At 44.2% G+C, this 22,934-nt stretch overlaps 2 non-coding genes across 2 annotated transcripts; both read right to left on the reverse strand.

Moving 5' to 3' along the window:
- Positions 1-566: 566 nt before the first annotated feature.
- Positions 567-638, reverse strand: Trnah-gug (transfer RNA histidin (anticodon GUG)). Its single transcript has one exon. It is a non-coding gene; the product is annotated as a tRNA-His (tRNA).
- A 20,790-nt stretch (positions 639-21,428) lies between these two features.
- On the reverse strand, positions 21,429-21,500 carry Trnah-gug (transfer RNA histidin (anticodon GUG)). Its single transcript has one exon. It is a non-coding gene; the product is annotated as a tRNA-His (tRNA).
- Positions 21,501-22,934: the final 1,434 nt, after the last annotated feature.

A 22,934-nucleotide genomic window follows, 5' to 3' on the forward strand; every position in this document is an offset into this window, starting at 1 on the left:
GTTGTGAAATAAGCAATTAGTCGATCAGGAACTCGATACAGAGAGCAATTTTCGGTGTCTGAATTCTAATGTAGTACATCACTGAAGTTGCCGAGACTGGCGGTGAGCTTCACAAAGATTTTTGGAAGGCGTTCCAACTGTTTACCCATTATTCAACCGAAGATAACGTGGAAGCCACTGAGGCCGAAAAAAATTTACTGAAACGTAAGCGGGGTGCATCATACATTCGTTGTCGATAGCTAGTGAGGGAAATTGTTAGTTGTCTAGAAATTTAGTTATCTAGAAATTTAGGACCGAGCGAGGTGGCGCAGTGGTTAGCACACTGGACTCGCATTCGGGAGGACGATGGTTCAATCCCGTCTCCAGCCATCCTGATTTAGGTTTTCCGTGATTTCCCCGTTTCAGGCAAATGCCGGGATGGTTCCTTTGAAATGGCACGGCCGATTTTCTTCCCAATCCTTCCCTAACCCGAGCTTGCGCTCCGTCTCTAATGACCTCGTTGTCGACGGGACGTTAAACACTAACCACCAATACATCTAAAAATTTAGGTAAAAATATCACCCCAATGCCGTGACCAGGATTCGAACCTGGGTTCTTGCGGCCACAACGCAATGTCCTAACCACTAGACTATCACGGCAGGCAAGACCAAAGCTCTCGAGCTGGGTATAAACCGTCGTTCTGCAGACGCTGCAAGAACACTGACCGTGGCTGTGACGTCACGAGCAGTTCTCTGGTGAGCCGCGGCGCTTTCTCCGTACCAACACACTGATGCAGCGACAGCGTCACAGAATGTGGTTGACAGCGTTGCCTTCATATTTTCCCTGAGTGGCCTGTTTCCAAAAAGCGCTTTAAAAACAAAGAGAGAGGAAAATTAGTACGGCAACTGTTGCGTAGTGCCGATTCAATCCGCCCCCTTACATTGAAAGCCTATTAATCCTGTCTAAATCTAATCACATAAGTAACGGTTATGACGTCAGCATTAATGCCCTGAAAATGTCCCCATTCGTATACAAAATTCTCACTCATGAATGAGAAATAACGCCACCTTACTTCTCCTCTTGAGATATTTAGACGTAAGGGTAACCTTCCTAGCGCCAAGAGAAATACGAGGGGACCTGAACAAGCTTGTGAATAACGAAAAATTACGACGAACAGGTTCGAACTTGCTAACACAGCTTAAAAATGAAGTGCGCCCTCTCTTACAGAGAAAATGCGATGTAGACGCCATGTTGTAGAGTGCAACACGTATTCGTAGGAAGATCTTATCACAATCGGCACTCTCCACATACCGAGCATCGGCACTTGTCTAGTTCTCAGCTTCTCAGAACTGCCCCCGCGATCGCTGTGATAGCCACGGAAAGAAATAAATAAATGTTACGCAGAAAACGGGAGCATTACCCAAATATCCACTTCGTGAAAGCCTGTGCCACAAGTTAGTAGTCACGCATCGCACTATATCATCTGCCGATGTCAGCTTATCTGAATAAAGATTCTACTGAAGGCAGAACGTATTCTGTGAGTTACGCTCGCATCAGCTACGAAATCAGATAAAGAACATGTAATCACATGAAATTTGAATATGAAGACTTGGTAAATTCGTGAGTGGCTCCGGGATGTAAAATAATTAAAGAGAATATGAAGTAGCCTTTGTTGATTATTCGTTTGACGAACACCAAAACTTAGTAATACTGTTACTTGTGTCCCAAGTCTATTACCGTAGGGACCATGTGTAATTCAATTCCACATATTATCAGAAAAAAGAACAAAAGGAACCCTATAACACCCCATATTCGCATAGTAATAGTAAATAAGAGGAATAGTAATGTGAGGCATGACCTGTATACATGGATAAATTAACGGCAGACTGATATTAATCCTTGAAGATGGAACAATTTCTTAACCTCAGATTTGACGTTGATAGCGAGGAAAGCGCATTTACAGAACTGGTAACCATGTGTGACAGCTCAGAAATCGCCTTTTCAGTAATTTAAAAAAAAAGACATTTTACCTTAAACAGAACCACGAAAGTTGCACGTATCGTTCACATATAACTACACGTCTAGCCCCAGCAATAAGCGTAAGAAGAATGACACATGCTTTATCTCCGTCCGCATGTACAATCTAAACGTGAGCACCATGCTGCGAATTGATCAGGTGCACCCTCCAAAGTACAGCATACAGATATATTTTCGCTATCCAGCACGAAGATGTAACTTACACAGCAGACAAAAACAGTGGTTATGCGGCCTTTGCACGTCGCCAGCGACCTGTAACTCACTTAAAAACTAAATCTACAAAACGGCTTTTCAAATCGACAGCTTTCAACCATTTTGGGAGATTATTTAACAAGTATGAGTACACGTCTAAATATGTGCACCAGAGTATTCGTATGAAACCAGTCTGTTATCAGGGACAGCTTAAAGTCGCACAGGGCCCGAAACACTGTCGATTTGTGATGATCTCTCCAGCAATATATGCTTGTTTCTTGACGTGTAATATTACTCCCATACAAATTGTGTTATTCATTTCGGCATTAGATTGCCCTTTGAAGAATAAGGCTCTCCATCTTAAAAATGAAACATTTTTCGACCACATTCTACGTAGAGGAAGATTAGTATGGTGAAAGTAATCAAGTGACTTATGTTACATAATGTGGAAGTAGGTTTTTTCATAAACAACGAACTACAGCATAAATTTTAGTAAAATCATTTTGGGTACTAGGCCGTGTCATCATGAAACAAAAAACACGTCGAATACTGAGTTTCCGACAGTCTTTGATGCAGTCCTCACGAAGGCGACTAACCACTAGATACTTCTCCTGATCTCCTTTTTTATCCTTTTTCCATTGGAGCCACTATAGCCTGAGGGAACATATAGCATATACCGTCACTCCTTAGTACTTCCGTATCCTACTTCTTTGCGCACTGATGCTCCTTGGTACGCCTTATAACTCAGTACCTGATTTTGAAATCTCTGCCTGACCATTATGTAAGCTAACTGGAAATCTTCCCCTATCTCTCGGCCTTTTCCATGTGTACCACTACCTGTTCTGATTCTTTAACCTAAATATTTGCTGTTATTAACTGAAATTTATTGCAGAACTCAATTAGTCTTACCCCTCTCTCGTTCCTGCTACGAAGTCCATATTCCGACGTAACATCTTCTTGTACTCCTACCCTTACAGTTACATTCCAGTCTCCCATGACAATTAGATTTTCAGCTCCCTTTGTGTACTGAATTACCCGTTCAATATACTTTATCTTTTCCTCTTCTGCTTGCAACGTCGGCATGTGCAGCTGAAGTATTGTTATCGGAGATGATTTGCTGTCGATTCCCATGGAACAACCCTGTCACTGAACTCTTCACAGTAATTCCCTCTTTGTCCTACTTTTCTATTCGTAGAGAATCTAACTCCATTATTCCATTTTCTGCTCCTGCTGATATTGTCCTACACTCGTCTGAACAGAAATATTCTTTTTATTTCCATTTCACTTTACTGATCCCTGCTATATCTAGATTGAGTCTCTGTATCTCCCTTTTCAGATTTTATAGTTTCCCTACCACGTTCAAGCATTTGACATTGCACGTCCCGACTCGTAGGACGTTATCTTTTCTTTGGTTATTGAACCTTTTACTCATGATAATCTCCGCTTGGCAGTCCCCTCCCGGAGATCCCAATTGGGGACTAGTCCGGAATCTTTTGCTAATGCAGAAGTCATCATGACAATTTTTCAATTACAGGCCACATGTCCTGTCGATATACGTCGTCTCTCCTTAACGCAGTGGTTACCATTGCCTTCTACATCCTCATGCCGTTGGTCAGTGGTGATTCGTCGGCCTATTAGGACAGTTTCCCATCCAAAGAACAAGAGTAGGCCCTGAATTTTTCGCTCTTCCGCCTTCTTTGACAGCACCGTTGGTAGAACGAGGGTGACTTCTTACCGGAAGTCTTCGTCCGGAATTGCTGGTCTTTTGCAATCACAACTAAAGCAGTGGCCAAGCCCGAATCCGCGATCGAACACCTTTCGATTACTAATCAAAGGTGTTGTCCCTAGACCCCTGCACACTGTCTTATTTCTGCTCCAGACATCTCAGCCTGGGATGCCACTAGTGAATCCGAATTATAGTTTGGTTTGGAGGAACAGCGGCTGGATACATCTCAATCCAAACTTTGCTTTGAATTGTACAATGGCATCCCAGAGTGTGATATCGGTAGCGCCTGACAGCAGAAATAAGAAAGCTTAAGGTAATTCCAAAATCCAGCAGTTAGTCGTCCTGAAAAGATTCGCTGCAAAGATGTTAAAATCGTCGGCATTTTATTTGATTTCAGTGTTTTGGGTTGGGTCGAAACCCGAGGCCTGTCAACGGTGCCTCCGCCCAACCTGTTACTGTGCTGGTCCCTCACCTGGTCATGGCACTAGGGTGGGTTTTTTACTTCACATTTTTATTTTTTTTATTTTTATAAATTTTTCTTAATTTTTTTGTCATTTGTTTTATGATAACAAAAGTTGGCAGACAAAAATTGCACAAGTCCAGGACACATAAGGATACAAGTTTTTTCTCTAGGGATAACACAATGAGATAAAGCGTCAGAAAAAAAGCAATCCAATTTTTTGACGATTAAACACAAGGTGCAACATAATTGCAAATAAAGCACGAAAACGCTGAAGCCATTTCCAATGGGCATCCATCATATAACGACGAGAAACATGGGGGTTGGGATCGTTGTCACACCTGACTACGTAGTGGGCGTAGTGTCCGAGGAGCCATACGATCGAATTAGTCTTGGTCCGAGGGAACACGAAAAAGTCTGGCCACGGCAGAAAGTCAACCGAGAAAGCAGTTTCAGCTGATCGGGCAAGAAAAACCAATTATCGGCAAATCGAGTGCCAGTGTTCTCGTCCGCAAGAGACAAACGTGTGTGGTGATGTATCATGTTGATGACATGTGTCCCAAAGATCAGTCGGACTATGACCAATGCGATGGAGGCGTTCGCTGGTCGGGATGAGACCGTGAATGACCCTATACACGATGAGGCGGCTTCCAACAGAAGGGTAGGAAGAGTAATGAAAAACCACACCGTTTTCCAGGATACCAAAGGCGCTGCCATTTCAACTGGGGAGAGGGATGATTGTACTCCTCAACGAGAAAGCAAGGATCCAATGATAAGGGGCGTCATTGATGAAATGCCAGGGAGCAGAAAACTTATAAAATTCACGTAAATGCTGCAATTTAGAATTGATCCGGCACGTGGCGTCAGACTGGCTGGTCGAAGACACGTAAAAAACGCGAGATTTAATAGAATGAGTTGCTCGAGTACATGTTAAAACTGTACGCCGTATAAACAATACTGAAGCCTTCACTTTGACATTGTGAAGTCCCAACCCTTCAAGGGGACGGGACTTTGCATCCACTTCATACCGAAGTCTAAAAATGTGACTTGGCCAAAGGAAACGACCCGACATTTGCATCAATTTGCGCGCCATCATCGCGGGGAGCGGGAATATTTGTGCGACGTTGTACGCTTTGCTGAAAATGGAGGAAACTCGGATCCGCATTTTGTGAATCAGTCTAAGGGAACGTCGTTCGAACTCAGGAATTGCCCTCTAATTCAATTCGTCACCTCACGCCAGTTGAGTACAGCCATTTTCATCGGACAGCGATCTACAGTAATTTCCAACGATTTGTGGATAGCAGCAACCGTTGGCAATAGAACAGCAATGTTTTGAAAACCCTGCCATGGCAATAGGGTACACTTCTGTTTATTGATAATGGAAGCAAGACTAAAGAAAAAAATCAAGACACGTTCATAGGGTTTGTCAACCTGGAAAAAGCGTTCGACAATGTAAAATGGTGCAAGACGAACGAAATTCTGAAAAATTAGGTGTAAGCTATAGGGACAGACGTGTCATATGCGATATGTACAAGAGCCAAGAGAGAGTAATAAGAGTGGACGAGCAAGAACGAAGTGCTCGTATTAAAAAGGGTGTAAGACAAGGATGTATCCTTTCGGCCCTACTGTTAAATCTCTATATCGAGGAAGCAATGATGGAAATAAAAGAAAGGTTCAGGAGTGGAATTAAAATTCAAGGTGAAAGGATATCAATGATACGATAAGCTGATGACACTGCTATCCTGAGTGAAAGTGAAGAAGAATTACATGATCTGCTTAACGGAATGAACAGTATAATGAGTACAGAGTATGAACTGAGAGTAAATCGAAAAAAGACGAAGTCAGTGAGAAGTAGTAGAAATAAAATAAAGCGCAAATCTTAACATCCGGACAGATGGTCACGAAGCAGATGAAGTTAAGGAATTCTGCTACTTAGGCAGTAAAATAACCAGTGACGGGCGGAGCGAAGAGGACATCAAAAGCAGTCTAGCAATGGCAAAAAGAGCATTCCTGGCTCAGAGAAGTCTACCAACATCAAATATCAGCCTTAACTTGACGAAGAAGTTTCTGAGAATGTACGTCTGGAGTACAGCATTGTATGGTAGTGGAAGATGGACTGTGGAAAAACCGGAACAGAAGAAAATCGAAGCATTTGAGATGTGGTGCTACAGACGAATGTTGAAAATTAGGTGGACTGATAAGGCAAGGAATGAGGAGGTTCTGCAAAGAATCGGAGAGGAAAGGAATATGTGTAAAACACTGACTAGGAGAAGGGACAGGATGATAGCACATCTCTTAAGAGATGAGGGAATTACTTCAATGGTACTGGAGGCAGCTGTAGAGGGCAAAAACTGTAGAGAGAGATTGGTATACCTCCAGCAAATAATTGAGGACGTAGGTTGAAAGTGATGAAGAGGTTAGAGGTTAGAACAGAAGAGGAATTCGTAGTGGGCTGCAAAAATCTGTCAGAAGACTGATGTCCAAAAACAAAACAAAAAAACAAAAAAATACGGGCTCCAGAGAAAGAATAAAATGAATCTAATATATTCTAGAGCAAAGATGTATCAGCGACATGACGTAGCAATCCCATATCATCATCTTCATACGCTCGTACCGAGAACGCTGCTTCTAATACCTTCCAGCCACTTACCTGATCAGCAATACGGCGAAGCAGAGGTTCTAGGGACATGGCAATAGCTACATGGAGACCGGGCTGCCCTGTGGTAAGCCCCGTTGGACGGTGATCTGGCGAGTAAGTAGTCCAATCACTACAACAGATGCGTGGATACCAGTAAAAGAATAGGATTATGCCTGACACGCAGTGTGACTGAGACGGTCGCCTTGAGCACCTGAATCAAGAAACCGTGACTGACCCTGCCTTATTAAAATTAATAAAAGCAGGGCTCCAGAGACGGAAGTAGCTGCAGCCACTGAGACAACGTCGCGGCATTCCACTACAGAAGTCAGAATCGTGCTCCCGGGCACACAACTTCGACGGGCAGCAAGAATTTTTCCTATCAGTATCCACATAAGGCTATTAACCACCCGGGCGACAGTTTTGCAATTTAAATTAAGCGACTCAATGGTATCACCTATAACAAGCCAAAAATGTACATAAAATTCCTGCCGGCCGCTGTGGTCGAGCGGTTCTAGGCGCTTCCTCCAGGAACCACGCGGCTACTACTGTCGCAGGTTCGAATCCTGCGTCGGGCATGGATCTGTGTGATGTCCTTGGTTAGTTAGGTTTACATAGTTCTAAGTCTAGGGGACTGATGACCTCAGGTGTTAATTCCCACAGTGCTTACAGCCACTTGAACCATCTAATTTATTAGGAAAGCGTCGAGTCAGATTTTTGAGATGGTGATCAACAATAAGACGATGTACATCATCACAAGTAAAGTCACTTAGAAAGTCGACATTTAATGCGGGAGTAACCACGCAGTCAAGGAGAGGAGTAAAAACATCAGGCACAGTCTTATCAGTAGCAGGGTCATCATAAAGGTAGGTAACGTAATTATAGATCGCTGTGGAAATGTCACGTTGGGATATCAGTATGTGATATCGTTTTGGGTAAGGGACGTGATACGTGCTCGTTTGCGACGCGTCCGCTAGCGGAGGAAGTGATACAAAGAGGTCAGCTCATCCTATAGGAAGGAGCGGGATTGTGATCGCATACCGAATCCTTCCAGCTGTTGCCTCTTCAACTGAAGAAGTTTCAGCTTAACGTGGCGGACATCCATAATCCGTAAGGGAGCTTGTCTGGCATGGAGTTGACGCAACACCAAATAATAAAATTCCTGGGTCCGACGGAGATCCCGCGCCCTCTCAGCGCCGTAACACATTAACGCTTTCCCGAGCAAATGTTTCAAATGTTTGGCATGTCTGACCACCATTTCATAAAAGAAGGATAAAGGTCCTGCGCACGCACGCTACAGGCCCAAACCTCTCGTAAGATGACCTCGAGGGAAGAATCAAATGGCTCTGAGCACTATGCGACTTAACATCTGAGGTCATCAGTCGCCTGGAACTTTGAACTAATTAAACCTAACTAACCTGAGGACATCACACACATCCATGCCCGAGGCAGGATTCGAACCTGCGACAGTAGCGGTCGCTCGGCTCCAGACTGTAGCGCCCAGAACCGCACGGCCACTCTGGCCGGCGAGGGAAGAATCCTTTCAGAAGGATTGGTCCAATATTCATGGGAGTAGGGGCACTACTGAAACGAAAATTAGGGGTCTGATCCACAGGACACAAAACAATTAAAATCTCCCCCTAACAGAAGTTTTTGCGGAGTTTTACGAATGAAATAAACTATATACTCTTTATAAAAACGCGCACCATCTGTGGAAGGGGCATAAACAAGAATTAAAATAAGGTCACAAAAAGTGCAGCCTATTCCTCGGGCATTATCAAGAGCTTCGAAATCAATCTGCAGTGTTCCCTCTCTGTAAAATAACGCAGTACCAGTATATAGTTCCAGAGTCGCACTAGAGAAAGTAGAACATCTGAGACTAGAAAAATTTTCAAACAACACTTATTGCAAATATATCACGTTTGCAGCTGAAACGTAAGTAAACTGTCGTAGCACCGCAAGTCAAATCTCTGAAGAAATTCCCTTTACAGCCAAGGTGACAAAGCTATAGGCTGCATACAAAACTATGCAGTTAACTATTTGAAAATTACCGTTAACAGTCCATGGCAGAATCAACAGATGAATCTGAACATAAAGAGGTGGATCCCTGTTTTCGACCCTCCTCCTGTTTCTTCCCTTCTTCGCGATGCTGCGCACTCAGGTTGAAAACGTTGCGGCTGTGTTGGAAGGCGACCGCCCTGCCGCATGGGACAACGAGATGAGTGAGCGTGGGAAGGGGGAGGGGGGGTTAAGGGAGGATGCGGAAATTCGGTATCAGCCACACGCTTCCACGAGTGGGCGGTGCGGCTCCTGGGAATCGGAAACAAACTGACGGTATGGCTTCTACCGTCACCCCTTGTGCCCCTCGCACATGCGGGCCGATCTGATTCTGATCAGCAGCGGCTTGTGGCATGCTTTCCCAAGAAGGGCGCATAACAAGGGTAGGAATACATTACAGACTATATGTACTGTGAAGTCAGTACATGTAGTAAAAGCTCAGGAACAGGTCTATTCTTCATGTGATTTCAAAGGGGCGGTCTCGGGGGTCACGTCGAAGGGAGTGCTGGACACTTTCGAATCTTTAACAGCAACCGCCATCATCCGGGCTCAACTCAGGGCGGGGAGGGGTCTCCTCCACCGGAGTGTTTTCAGCGGAGCGGATTAGCGCAGAGGAATCTTATTGGGTCCATCTATACTTGTTTTGAAGTGGAGGTAGTGGCGACACGGAAGCTACAGTGGCGAAGACCCTACGCGAGGTAAACAGCGGAAACGCGCTAGGACCATCACACAATAGCAGTAACTAACGTTTGTCCATAGTGGACACCGTCAAGCTAAAACTACACATCGATAAATTATCGTCAGACTATAAAACTTATCTGGAACTGACTCGGCCCCACTTCGCGACCGCGATGCTGCAGCCACGAGTGTTGTTTCCAAAGAAGTAAACCGATTACCATAAAACTTAAGTTTTCCCGTTCCAAACCCCTTTTTGGAGGCATAACTGCTTCGGAGAATGACACAGCACCAACAACTCAATAACGTACAGAAGTTTGAACACAAATAACTCTCGAAAACCACAGATATACAAAGGAAAACAAAGAAGGATCGGAAAGCGTGTGTGCTAACAGGGCTGCCAACTCAAAAAACGATTACGCAGTGTATCTTTTCGAAGTGGCAAAATAATAATGACGCCATTTGACATCCGACCGCAGCGGAAACAAGGTCGTTGCCGCTTACCTACATATATTCAAAGTTGGTTTTAGAGATGTTCGCGATGTCCGAATCGATTACTACTACCATTTCGTTGACAAAACTCAAAATATTGATTTAAGATGGAAAACAAATCGAATTTTTGGAGCAGATTCACTAGAAAATGACGTTAACTGGCGTTTCGAGTGACATCTCGTGGCAACGATGGGAGCTACGAGCTAGTCAGCTACAAAGGTGGCTACATATGGTGGGAAATGTAGTAAAGTGAACAGCCGCCGAAAGTCTAGAGAACAGCGAAGATCATCATCAGAATCTATACATATTATAAACTCCCATGCCACGTTTTTCTGTCTGTGGGGAAGGATGTGTATATCACCATGCCTTGAAAACAAGCCGTCTGGCCGTAGATAATTAGTAGTACCGTACAACGCTGTAGATGGTCATTAGTAATTGTTAATTTAAAAATCATTGGCGTTTCTCATAGAAATTATAACAAACAACTATATATAATTTATTTAACTCACTAAACTGGAGCACAACTGACTGTTTCCGAACACTCTGCATAGCAAATTTCTACCGAAAGTTTCAAATGTTCTCTGTAAGTTGCTTGAACACATGGTGAGCTGGGAGCTGTATTGGCTCCTACAGTCTTTTGGTCTTCGGGCACCATCCCAGGGTTGTTTTTGGCAAGGCTGTTCCACTACTTTTTATCAGGTTTACCTAGAGCCTGCCATCCGAACAGCTTTTGCCCGACGTCAACACCTTACAGTCGTCTTCTTCGACCTGCAAAACGCTTATGACGTCTCATGGTGACACCACATCCTTGCTACCTTACACGCATGCGACCTCTGGTATCCGCTCCCGGTTTTTATCCACAACTTCGTGTCGCACCGTACGTTCCTGGTTCGAGATGGTGCTTCCCACAGCGTCCCCCATATCCAAGAGAATGGGGTCCCGCACGACGCTGTGCCGAGTGTCCTTCATGTGCCTCTACTATTGCTCCTCTAGTGCCAGTGTCGCTGAACATTGACTGTTAGGCGCTATACGATAGATGCAGGCATATGGCCTCATCCATGACTCGCCGAGACTCGCGTCATTCACTGCTGTCAACATCGTACCGTTCACCCACAGTCCGAACTTTACTCAACGACCAGCTGCTCACTGTAATAGAGACTTATCGCTTTTTAAGACTGGTCTACTAATCTCGATTGTCATGGATTCCTCATCTTCTCAAGCTTAGGCGAAAGTGCTGACTGCACCTCAAAACACTTCGCTGCCTAAGTAACACAAGCTGGTTGCAGATTGTACTACCCTTCTGCAGCTTTACGAAGCCCTGATACAATCCCATCTTGATTATGGGAGTCTGGCATATGGTTCAGCATCACCCTCACCATTGCTTATACTGGATCTGATACATCCCTGTGGGGTTCAACTTCCTACAACAGCCTTTCGACGTAGACCAGTGAGCAGCTTACCGATGGGGACTAGGGTCCCTCCATTGCGGATCGTGTGCTACAACATAATGTCAATTATGCTATCAGTGTTCCCCTAAGCTTGTGAACTACCATATCCTCTTTCCAAACATGGTAATCCATCTCCCACAATGGTGGCACCGATCAGAGATTATGTCGCAGTCCTCCTTTGGTCAATCCTCTCTGAACTTCAGCATTTTCATCTTCCTTCTCTCCTGTGCACCCACTCTTCTACACCTCCATGGAGCATTCCTCGACAACAGCTTCGTCCTGACCTGTCACAAGGTTTGAAAGACTCAGTTCATCCCAAGGCCCTATGACGTCTTTTTTTCTACATCCTTGGCCCATCCCGGGGTTGAAAAGTAATCTACACTGATGGCTCGCTGGTTGCTGGTCATGTAGGCTTTACTTATGTGGGACATACTGGACTGCTCTCCTTGACAGATGGCTGCAGTGTTTCCTTTGCGGAGTTGGAAGCCATCTCTCATGCTCTTGAGCATATCTGTTCCTACACTTTCTCATCTGCAGCAACTCCTTGAGCAGTCTTCAAGCTCTCGACCGGTGTTATCCTCTCTATTCCTTGGTCACTGCTATCCATGATTCCTTATATGCCTTTGAACAGTGTGGGCGCTCAGTGATCTTCTTCTCGACCCTGGGCCACTTTGGGATCCTGCGGTATGAACTCACTGATAGCCTGGCCAAACTGGCTACTAGTAAACCGACACTTGAGATTGGTATTCCAGAAGTAGGCCTCCTTCATGTTTTAGGTGCCTGGAATACGGAATGGCTCACTCTGACTTCACCAAACAAATTACGGGCAATGAAGGAGACTACAAATCTGTTGGGCCTCTCAGCAGGCCTCTAGCAAGGACTCTTCTGTCCTTTGCCAACTCTGCATTTTCCTTGGCTGACTCATGTTTATCCCCTCCTGTCATTGTGGCTCCAGTTTGAAGCCAGTCCACAGTTTGCTGGACTGACCCATCCGAGCCGCCATCCAGCGGACTCTATCTCCCTGACTCGCCAGTTTTAAATTTTATTCTTGAAGCGGGCTTTTACCACTCTCTTTAAGGGAGGCCTACTGAGGGTTTAGCAGAACACTATGTTGCCTCTTCAACCCAGACTACGCTTCAGCTGTCTGGGCTTGGTGGTCCAGCTCAGTCTTCACCCTACCTGCTGTTTTACTCTTCTTCCCCTCTCCTCCGCCCCCCCTTCCTTTCGTGTGGTCTTTTAGACTTGTTCATCTTTTGTGTCTCTGTGCTTCTCTTGCCCTGCTAGTCTTTTAAAGGCAGTCGCTGAGTGGAGTAGCTCTGGTAATCGGCGGGGGTTGCGGGATGTATGTTCCCTCATTGCACTCTGCTTTCAGGGGCTTCTGGCTCCTCAGTAGATGGGATACATTGCTTGCTTTTCTTCCTCTGTCTCCCTTTCTTCTTTTGTCCCTTCCCTCATCTTCACTCACATTGGTAGATCTCGGCGGTTTCTTCCCCTGGGTTTTCCTGTGGCAGAGTATCTCTGACCAACCGTCATACAGACCAACCAACCAACCAACAAACCAAAAGTTTCAGTAATATCCAATCTTTGTATTATGGGTTTGGATATATGTAAACAAACATCGTGACTGATGGTTTGCGTAATAAAGTAGATACACAACAAATACTATTTCCTAACATTAGTATCTAAAACAGCCAAGATTAATATATTCGTGCTTTGCGTTGTTTTTTATTATTAAAATGACTGATGTCCTTAATACTATAAGTGCAACCACTGTTGCACCCGGGATCCCGGCTTCGATTCCCGGCGGGGTCAGGGATTTTCTCTGCCTCGTGATGACTGGGTGTTGTGTGGTGTCCTTAGGTTAGTTAGGTTTAAGTAGTTCTAAGTTATAGGGGACTGATGACCATAGCTGTTAAGTCAGATAGTGCTCAGAGCCAATTGAACCACTGTTGCAGGTGTTTACTGCCGATCGAATAACCAGAATACCATTACAGCACTGACTCGTACAGATTGCCTCTAAACTTATCACAGTTGAAGTTAAAAAGCCAAATAAACGCATTCCGACCATATGAAGTTTAAGGAGCTGTACAGAACAAACTACCGTGAGGCACTCATTATCTGAATGCTTTGAGCCCTGGAGTACTTAGACAAACTTGAAAACTCAGAGGCAAACCTACTGTAAAGTGTCACAGACTTGATTGAAAGATTGCGAAAAAAGCGTAAAACAGGATCGCAAAAACAACAGTGAGTGAACTGGATTCTTACTACGCTTAATGAAAACAGAATCCTGAGTAATTGACTGTTTTTTCTAGAGATTCACATTTTAACAGTTTCCTGTGAAGATATTTCAAAAGATGATTTTCAAGCGATCTCTGGTAACAACGAAAGCAAACAACCTGTGTCAATAATATTGTTATTGACGTTCTTAAAATGTAAATAAACCTTAATTTTGCCCACTTTTATGACTGTTGCTGCCGTGACCGTATCACTTTCGTAAAAATAAATCCCATTCGGTCATTAATCGTGATTTTTATTTCAATACATGATGCATTGAGAGCACTAGGGGTCTTATCTTCATTTAATATCATGTTTTGGAAATCAGGGTACCATTGATCCTGTTAAGAGCACGTAGGCTTACTGCAAGGCGATACACTGTGACATAACGCAGTTACAACATTTCGAAGTTAGATAAAACAGAGAATTACTTACTGTTTCCAGAAGTTGTTGCACAGTTTTTAGGTGCAGGATGTATAAACATCTTTTCAGGCACTTAGACATTTTTGTAATATTTCTTTTTGTTACGGTAGTTGCAGTTATCCTAGTTATAAAGCTTGCGGCGTTTCCTATCACTGCATGTCAAACATCTATTAAACTCTGACCCTCCATAAAGTAAAATGATGACATAGATACATTTAGTAGACCTTATCGATTACACTCATGTCTTTAGAATGGCTGCAGCCCCGTATAGGAGATTGGTCCCTGGGTTCAGTTCTGCTATGTTCCAAGTCGAAACATTAAATCACGCTGCATGGTTTGTAGGTAAACGTTGTTCTCACTGCTCACATAAATCACAGTTCACAAAATAACAAAGCATCGGCCATACTGTTTCATTGTTGACAATTTAATTTTGGCAGACAGTTACAGAAAACTATACAAATGGGAAGTCACATGACCTGCCCCAGTGAGAGCATATGACGAACTCCTGTTAGTGTACCTCAAAAATTTATATATATTCTTGTCTCTTGCCATATTCCTAGCGGAAGTAAGGTTACTGATGACAAGCAATATTTTTATCCATAATACCCTGAACACAAAAGAGATTGTCACTTGCAAGTTAAATCGGCCTGAATGCATACAAAAGTGGTGGAAACAATCTTTTAGTCATCTATTCGATCCACAAATCGTTTTGCCATCTTAACAAAATAAAATAGATACTTGATAACTTAAATTATATCTCAAGATTAGTACCGTCCATTTCGAATTTTTTAGTTCGTATCAGTATGGTTGACGACACATGGGAGGCTGTATCTGGCCGTGAGTCGTGCTCGGCCTACACCGTAAAACGGAACTACTCATGACACACTGATGCCTAGTACTCTGTCTCCTCATCTCACTATTAAGAGTTCGCATCGTCTCCCGAGCATCTTGCAAAGCAGCGGTGGTCCAAACAAGACTCCAGGAGGCTCAGTTTCTCTTATGATACTGCGCGCCTATAATGTCAAACATCACAAAGCCGCTTATGCGCTCACGACATTCAAATACTACCGGTCGGTAATTCTGTCAAGCGTCTTTGCGTACGCTGAGCGTCAACATATGCAGTCGAATACAGCCAGCGCACGCTCATGGTAGTCCCTCATAGATCACAAGAGCTGCATAACGGAAAAAACTGATGTAAGACGTTACTGACAATATAGATTTCGATCAGTTGCGGGAATCTGAAACTTAAGAGCAGCGGACCACCGTTCAGTGACGTTGCTTATGATAATTCTATTAGGTCTCAATGCAGCATTAATTAGCTAGGGAATTGTTTTCAGAGAAAGTTCATAATCTCTAATTGTTCTAATACCAAAGCCAGAGTGGGTTACCTTAATTTCATCAATATTGAAATCAGAATGTATAAGCGTTTAATTTCACCCACAAAACTCAACAATTTAATCTCATTTCTCCGGATTCTTTTACCTGAGGTATACGGTGCTGCTACAAATCGATTGGTGCACTCCAGCGATATCATCACTTGTTAACATAACTGCCTCCTCTATGAATCTCTCCACTTCAAAAGAGTTACGTCTTGCCAAGGCATTATCAGAAGTACGCTTCAAGGTATACTTCCATAGAGAGATTCTGTCATCACCAATTTCTACACTTAGTCGATCCGGTTACTCTGGTTACTCAGGGGCCCTGTCACGGTTCGCGAGGGTCCCCCTGTCGGAGTAGCGTGTCCTCCCTCGGGCATATGTGCGCGTGCGCGTGTGTGCGTGCGTGTGTGTGTGTGTGTGTGTGTTGTCCTCAGCGTAAGTTAGTTTTAGTTACATTACGTAGCGTGTAAGCTTAGGGACCGAAGACCTCAGCAGTTTGGTCTCATAAGATCTTACCACAAACTGCGAACGCGACACGGCGTTAAACTCACCAGTGACAGCACTCTTCCAGCAGAAGCGGTGATGTAATCACAGCACACATTCACAGATCAGCCATTGAAGCCAGTATGGTGATATTCCACTCCCATCTAAATCTGCATCTACAGCCATACTCCACAAGCCACCTGACGGTGTGTAGCGAAGGGTACTTTTGAGTACCTCTATCGGTTCTCCCTTCTATTCCAGTCTCATATTGTTCGTGGAAAGAAGGATTGTCGGTATGCCTCTGTGCGGGCTCTAATCTCTGGTTTTATCCTCATGGTCTCTTCGCGAGGTATACGTAGGAGGGAGCAATATACTGCTTGACTCCTCGGTGAAGGTATGTTCTTGAAACTTCAACAAACGCCCGTTCCGAGCTACTGAGCGTCTCTCCTGCAGAGTCTTCCACTGGAGTTTATCTATCATCTCCATAACGCTTTCGCCATTACTAAATGATCCTGTAACGAAGCGCGCTGCTCTCCGTTGGATCTTCTCTATCTCTTCTATCAACCCTATCTGGTACGGTTCCCACACTGGTGAGCAACATTCAAGCAGTGGGCGAACAAGTGTACTGTAACCTACTTCCTTTGTTTTCGGATTGCATTTCCTTAGGATTCTCGCAATCTGGCATCTGTTTTACCGACGATCAACTTTATATGATCATTCCATTCTAAATCATTCCTAATTCCTACTCCCAGATAATTTATGGAATTAACTGCTTCGAGTTGCTGACCTGCTATACTGTAGCTAAATGATAAACGATCTTTCTTTCTATGTATTGGCAGTACATTACACTTGTCTACATTGAGATTCAATTGCCATTCCCTGTACCATGCGTCAATTCGCTGCAGTTCCTCCTGCATTTCAGTACAATTTACCATTGTTACAACCTCTCGATGTACCGCAGCATCATCCGCAAAAAGCCTCAGTGAACTTCCTATGTTATCCACAAGGTCATTTATGTAAATTATGAACAGCAACGGTCCTACTACACTCCCCTGCGGCACACCTGAAATCACTCTTACTTCTGAAGACTTCTCTCCATTGAGAATGACATGCTACGCTCTTTCATCCAGGAACTCTTCAATCCAATCACACATTTGATCTGATAGTCCATATGCTCTTACTTTGTCCATTAAACGACTGTGGGGAAGTGTATCAAACGCCTTGCGGAAGTCGAGAAACACGGCATTTACCTGAGAACCCGTGTCTATGGTCCTCTGAGTCTCGTGGACGAATAGCGAGAGCTGGGTTTCTCACGATCGTCTTTTGAAACCCATGCTGATTCCTACAGAGTGGATTTCCAGTCTCCAGAAAAGTCATTATACTTTAACATAATAAGTGTTCCAAAATTCTACAACTGATCGACGTTAGAGATATAGGTCTATAGTTCTGCACATGTGTTCGACGTCCCTTCTTGAAAACGGGGATGACCTGTGCCCTTTTCCAATCCTTTGGAACGCTTCGCTCTTCTAGAGACCTGGTACACCGCTGCAAGAAGGGAGGGGGGGGGGGGGGGCAAGTTCCTTCGCGTACTCTGTGTAAAATCGAACTGGTACACTATCAGGTTCAGCGGCCTATCCTCTTTTGAGCGATTTTAATTGTTGCTCTATCCCTGTGTCGTCTATTCGATACCCACCATTTTATAATCAGTGCGGCAATCTAGAGAAGGAACTACAGTGAAGTCTTCCTTTGTGAAACAGCTTTGGTAAAAGACATTTAGTATTTCGGGCTTTAGTCTGTCATCCTCTGTTTCAGTACCATTTTGCTCACAGAGTGTCTAGACATTTTGTTTTGATCCACCTAGCGCTTTGACATAGGACCAAAATTTCTTAGGATTTTCTGCCAAGTCAGTACATAGAAATTTACTTTCGAATTCATTGAACGCCTCTCGCATAGTCCTTCTCGCACTACATTTCGCTTCGCGTAATTTTTGTTTGTCTGCAAGGCTTTGGCTATGTTTATGTTTAATGTGAAGTTCCCTTTGCTTCCGCAGCAGTTTTCTAACTCTGTTGTTGTACTACGGTGGCTCTTTTCCGTCTCTTATAGTCTTCCTTGGCACATAATCATGTAATGCATATTGTACGATGGTTTTGAACTTTGTCCACTGATCCTCAACAGTATTTGTACTTGAGACACAACTTTTGTGTTGAGCCGTCAAATACTCTGAAATCTGCTTTTTGTCACTTTTCCTAAACAGAAAAATGTTCCTGCCTTTTTTAATATTTCAGTTTACGGCTGAAATCATCGATGCAGTAACCGCTTTATGATCGCTGATTCCCTGTTCTCCGTTAACTGTTCCAAATAGTTCGGGTATGTTTGTACCAGAAGAGGTCTAATATGTTATCGCCACGAGTATGTTCTCTGTTTAACTGCTCAAGGTAGTTTTCAAATAATGCACTTAAAAAATATTCACTGGATTCTTTTTCCCTGCCACCTGTTACAAACATTTGAATCTCCCAGTCTATATCTGGGAAATTAAAATCTCCATCCAGAACTATAACATGGTCGGGAAATATACTCGAAATTTTTTCCAAATTTTCTTTCAGGTGCTCTGCCACAACAGCTGCTGAGCCAGGGAGCCTATAGTGACATCCAATTACCATGTTTGAGCCTGCTTTAACCGTGACCTTCGCCCAAATTATTTCACATTTCGGAACTCCGTTAATTTACTTCGATACTACTACACTTTTTTCGCTATAAACACGCCTCCTCCTTCACTGTCAAGCCTTTCTCTGTGGTATACATTCCAATCTGAGTTTAGAATTTCATTAGTGTTTACATCTGGTTTCAGCCAACTTTCAGTCACTAGTACTATGTAGGCATTGTTACCGTTCTGGGACCTTTCTATAGACGCTCCTGCAGTTTACTACTAACACATTAATATTCTTATTCCCTGTTGCGTATTGCCTACTGCTATCTTGTCGCGTCTCAGGAGGAGTCTTGTCGGGCCTCGGGACGGGATCCTCTAACCTAAAAAACCCACATATGCACTCCACACGGCCGGTCGGAGTGGCCGTGAGGTTCTAGGCGCTACAGTCCGGAAGCTAGCGACCACTAAGGTCGCAGGTTCTAATCCTGCCTCGGGCATGGAAGTGTGTGATGTCCTTAGGTTTGTTAGGTTTAATTAGTTCTAAGTTCTAGGCGACTGATGACCTCAGAAGTTAAGTCGCATAATAATCAGAGCCATTTGAACCACTCCTCACGTACTCTGCTAGCCTTGTAGCTGCTTCCTGCGAGTAGTGCACGCCTGACCTATTCAGGGGGACCCCACATTTCTCCACCCGATAGCGGACGTCCAGAAATTTGCACCCCAGATCACCACAGAATCGTCTGAGCCTCTGGTTTAAGCCTTCCACTCGGCACCAAACCAGAGGACCGCGATCGGTTGTGGGAACGATACTACAAATACTTAGCTCAGATTCCACACCGCGTCGGAGGCTTTCCGCCTTCACCAACTCCGCCAACCACCTGTACGAACGGAGGATGACCTCTGAACCCAGACGGCAGGAGTCATTGGTGTAGACATAAGCAACAATTTGCAGTCGGGTACACCCAGTGCTCTCTATCGCTGCCAGGAGGGCCTCCTCCACATCTCGGATGAGACCCCCCGGCAAGCAGACAGAGTGAACACTGGACTTCTTCCCTGACCTTTCCGCTATTTCCCTAAGGGGCTACATCACCCGCCTGACGTTGGAGCTCCCAATAACTAATAAACCCCTCCTCCCGGATGCCTGCTCAGGCCTTGCTGAAGGAGCGGCCACATGTCCTCTCACAGGCAGAGCGGGCGACGCCACACGGCCAGCCCCCACATTGGCCCTCCGCCTCGTGCGCCGCGAACGCCGCTGAACCCGCCACTCCCCTTGGGGAGATGGTGGCCCATCCGCGCCCGGTACCCGTGAAGATGTCTCGACAGTGGGGACAGTGGGTGAAGCATGTAACACCTGGGGTGTACCTTGCGACGCACCAGACTCCCACTGCCGCTACACTCCGAGGCAGCAGCCTGAAGACGGCCATCAACAAGCTCAGCTGTTCACGAACAGTGGCCAGCTCCTCCTGCGTCCGTACACAGCAGTCACACATCCTATCCATCCTAAGAAATCTATTTGCTGTAGACAGTTAATCAACTTTTAACTAGACGGTTAATTCACTAAAGGCGGCTGATAGCTGACTAAACTGTGGTTACTAGACATTTCTTGTTGAAAACAATGAAAATAAGCACTACCTGTCTCTGGACTGTATTCAAAACAAACACTAGCACTATTGGCACTACAGCTTACGAAAGGGACTCTCTAACTGTTTTCAAAACAAACACGAAATCTGTGGAACACTATCACTAGTACTCGAAAATTAAAGCTTCCTAAAAGCAAAAACACACGAAATAAGAAGTGACAAATAAGAAAAATACAGTTAATACTTAAATTAACGTAGCTCGTTGCACAGGAGATGTGAAGCAGACGGCAGTTACGATGACACTAACACTACCGGCACTATGGCTGACTAAAGGGACTCTCTCTCCCATGATACTAACAGGAAGATTTCAGATGGGTGCTCCTCATTTTAAGGGAACCTGATTGTGGGTGAAGGACTTTAGATACTACCACGCAACAGCACAGGGTTCGTTTTTAAATCAACACAAAAACAATGAAATATTATATGTATCTGCCTCATGATAGAAAGTACGGCGAATGACTCCACATACCAGTAACACATTTCGTCATTACATGTACTTTGCACCATTTTTTACACTTTGACAAACTTGTTGTTTGCCACTGCAACTAGAATATGGGAAAGGTCTCTCTTCTGTGGTGACAGGGTAAGTTGTAAAATAAGCAATTAGTCGATCAGGAACTCGATACAGAGAGTAATTTTCGGTGTCTGAATTGCAATGTAGGACATCACTGAAGTTGCCGAGACTGGGGGTGAGCATCACAGTGGTTTTTGGAAGGCGTTCCAACTGTTTACCCATTATTCAACCGGAAATAACGTGGAAGCCACTGAGGCCGATAAAAATTCACTGAAACGTAAGCCGGGTGCAACATACTTTTGTTGTCGACAGCTAGTAAGGGAAATTGTTAGTTGTCTAGAAATTTCGGTAAAAATATCACCCCAATGCCGTGACCAGGATTCGAACCTGGGTTCTTGCGGCCACAACGCAATGTCCTAACCACTAGACTATCACGGCAGGCAACACCGAAGCTCTCGAGAAGGGTATAAGCCGTTTTTTCGGCAGACGCTGCAGGACCACTGACCGTGGCTGTGACGTCACGAGCAGTTCCCTGGTGAGCCGCGGCGCATTCTCCGGGCCAGCACTGCGTCACAGCAGAGCGTCACAGAATGCGGCTGGCAGCGTTGCCTTTCCATTTTCCGTAACTGACATGTTTCCAAAATGCACTTCAAAAACACAAAGAGAGAGGAAGATTAGTACGGCAATGGTTACTTAGTGCCGCTTCAACCCACTCCCTTTCATTGAAAGCCTCTTAATCCTGTCTAAATTCAATCACTTACTGGTAGAACCTCAGTATTAATGCCCTGAAAATATCCTCCTTCGTACAGAAAATATTCCCTCTTGAATGAGAAATAACGCCATCTGACTTGCTGGTGGCATATTCGGAAGTAGGGAAAACACTCATAGCACCACGCGAAATTCGAGGGGACTTCAACAAGCTTGTAAGTACTGAAAAATTACGACCAACACGTCCAAACTTGCTAACACAGCTTACAAACGTATTGAGCCCTTTCTTACAGAGAAAATGCGTGCAATGGAGGTGTAGACTCCATATTCTAGAGTGCAATATCTATTCGTAAGAAGATTTTATCACAATCGTCACTCTCCATATACTGAGTATCAGCACATGCCAAGTTCTTAGCAGCTCAGAACTACCCCCATACGTATTGAATAGGCAAGCAAAAGAAATAATAAATCAGACGCAGAAAACGAGAATATTACCCAAATGTCCCTATGCTACAAGTTAGTAAATCCATCACTGCAATGTATAATCTACCGATGTCAGCTTATCTGAATAAAGATACCACTGAAGGCAGAACGCATTCTGTGAGTTGTGATCGCATCAGCTATGAATTCAGATAAAGAACATGTGATCACATGCAGTTGGAACACGGAAACGTGATAAATGCATAAGTGTATTCGGGATGTAAAATAATTAAAGAGAATATGAAATAGCTATTGACTGTTATCAACTAGGCAAACACAACAACTTAGTAATGCTGTTACATATGTCCCCATAGGAACCATATGTAATACAATACCACATACCTTCAAAAAACAGAACAAAAGGAACCCTAGAAGACCTCATATTGCCATAGTTAAAGTAAGTAAGTGGAATAGTAACGTGAGCAATGACCTATATAACTGGATAAACCAATGACAAACTGCTATTGATCCTTGAAGATGGAACAATGTGCCCCGATTTTACCAGCAGATTTAACCTTGATCACAAGGACAGCACATGTACAGAGCTGATAATCACGTGTTGCAGCACAGATACTGACTTTTCAGTAAACAAAAAACGACAGACAACTTACCTTAACAAACAGAACCATGAAAGTTGAACGCATAGTCCGCATGATGGGAACTCTGCACCTGGCCCCAGCACTC

Source organism: Schistocerca gregaria, chromosome 2, assembly GCF_023897955.1.
Source record: "Schistocerca gregaria isolate iqSchGreg1 chromosome 2, iqSchGreg1.2, whole genome shotgun sequence".
Taxonomy (NCBI): Eukaryota; Metazoa; Arthropoda; class Insecta; order Orthoptera; family Acrididae; genus Schistocerca; species Schistocerca gregaria.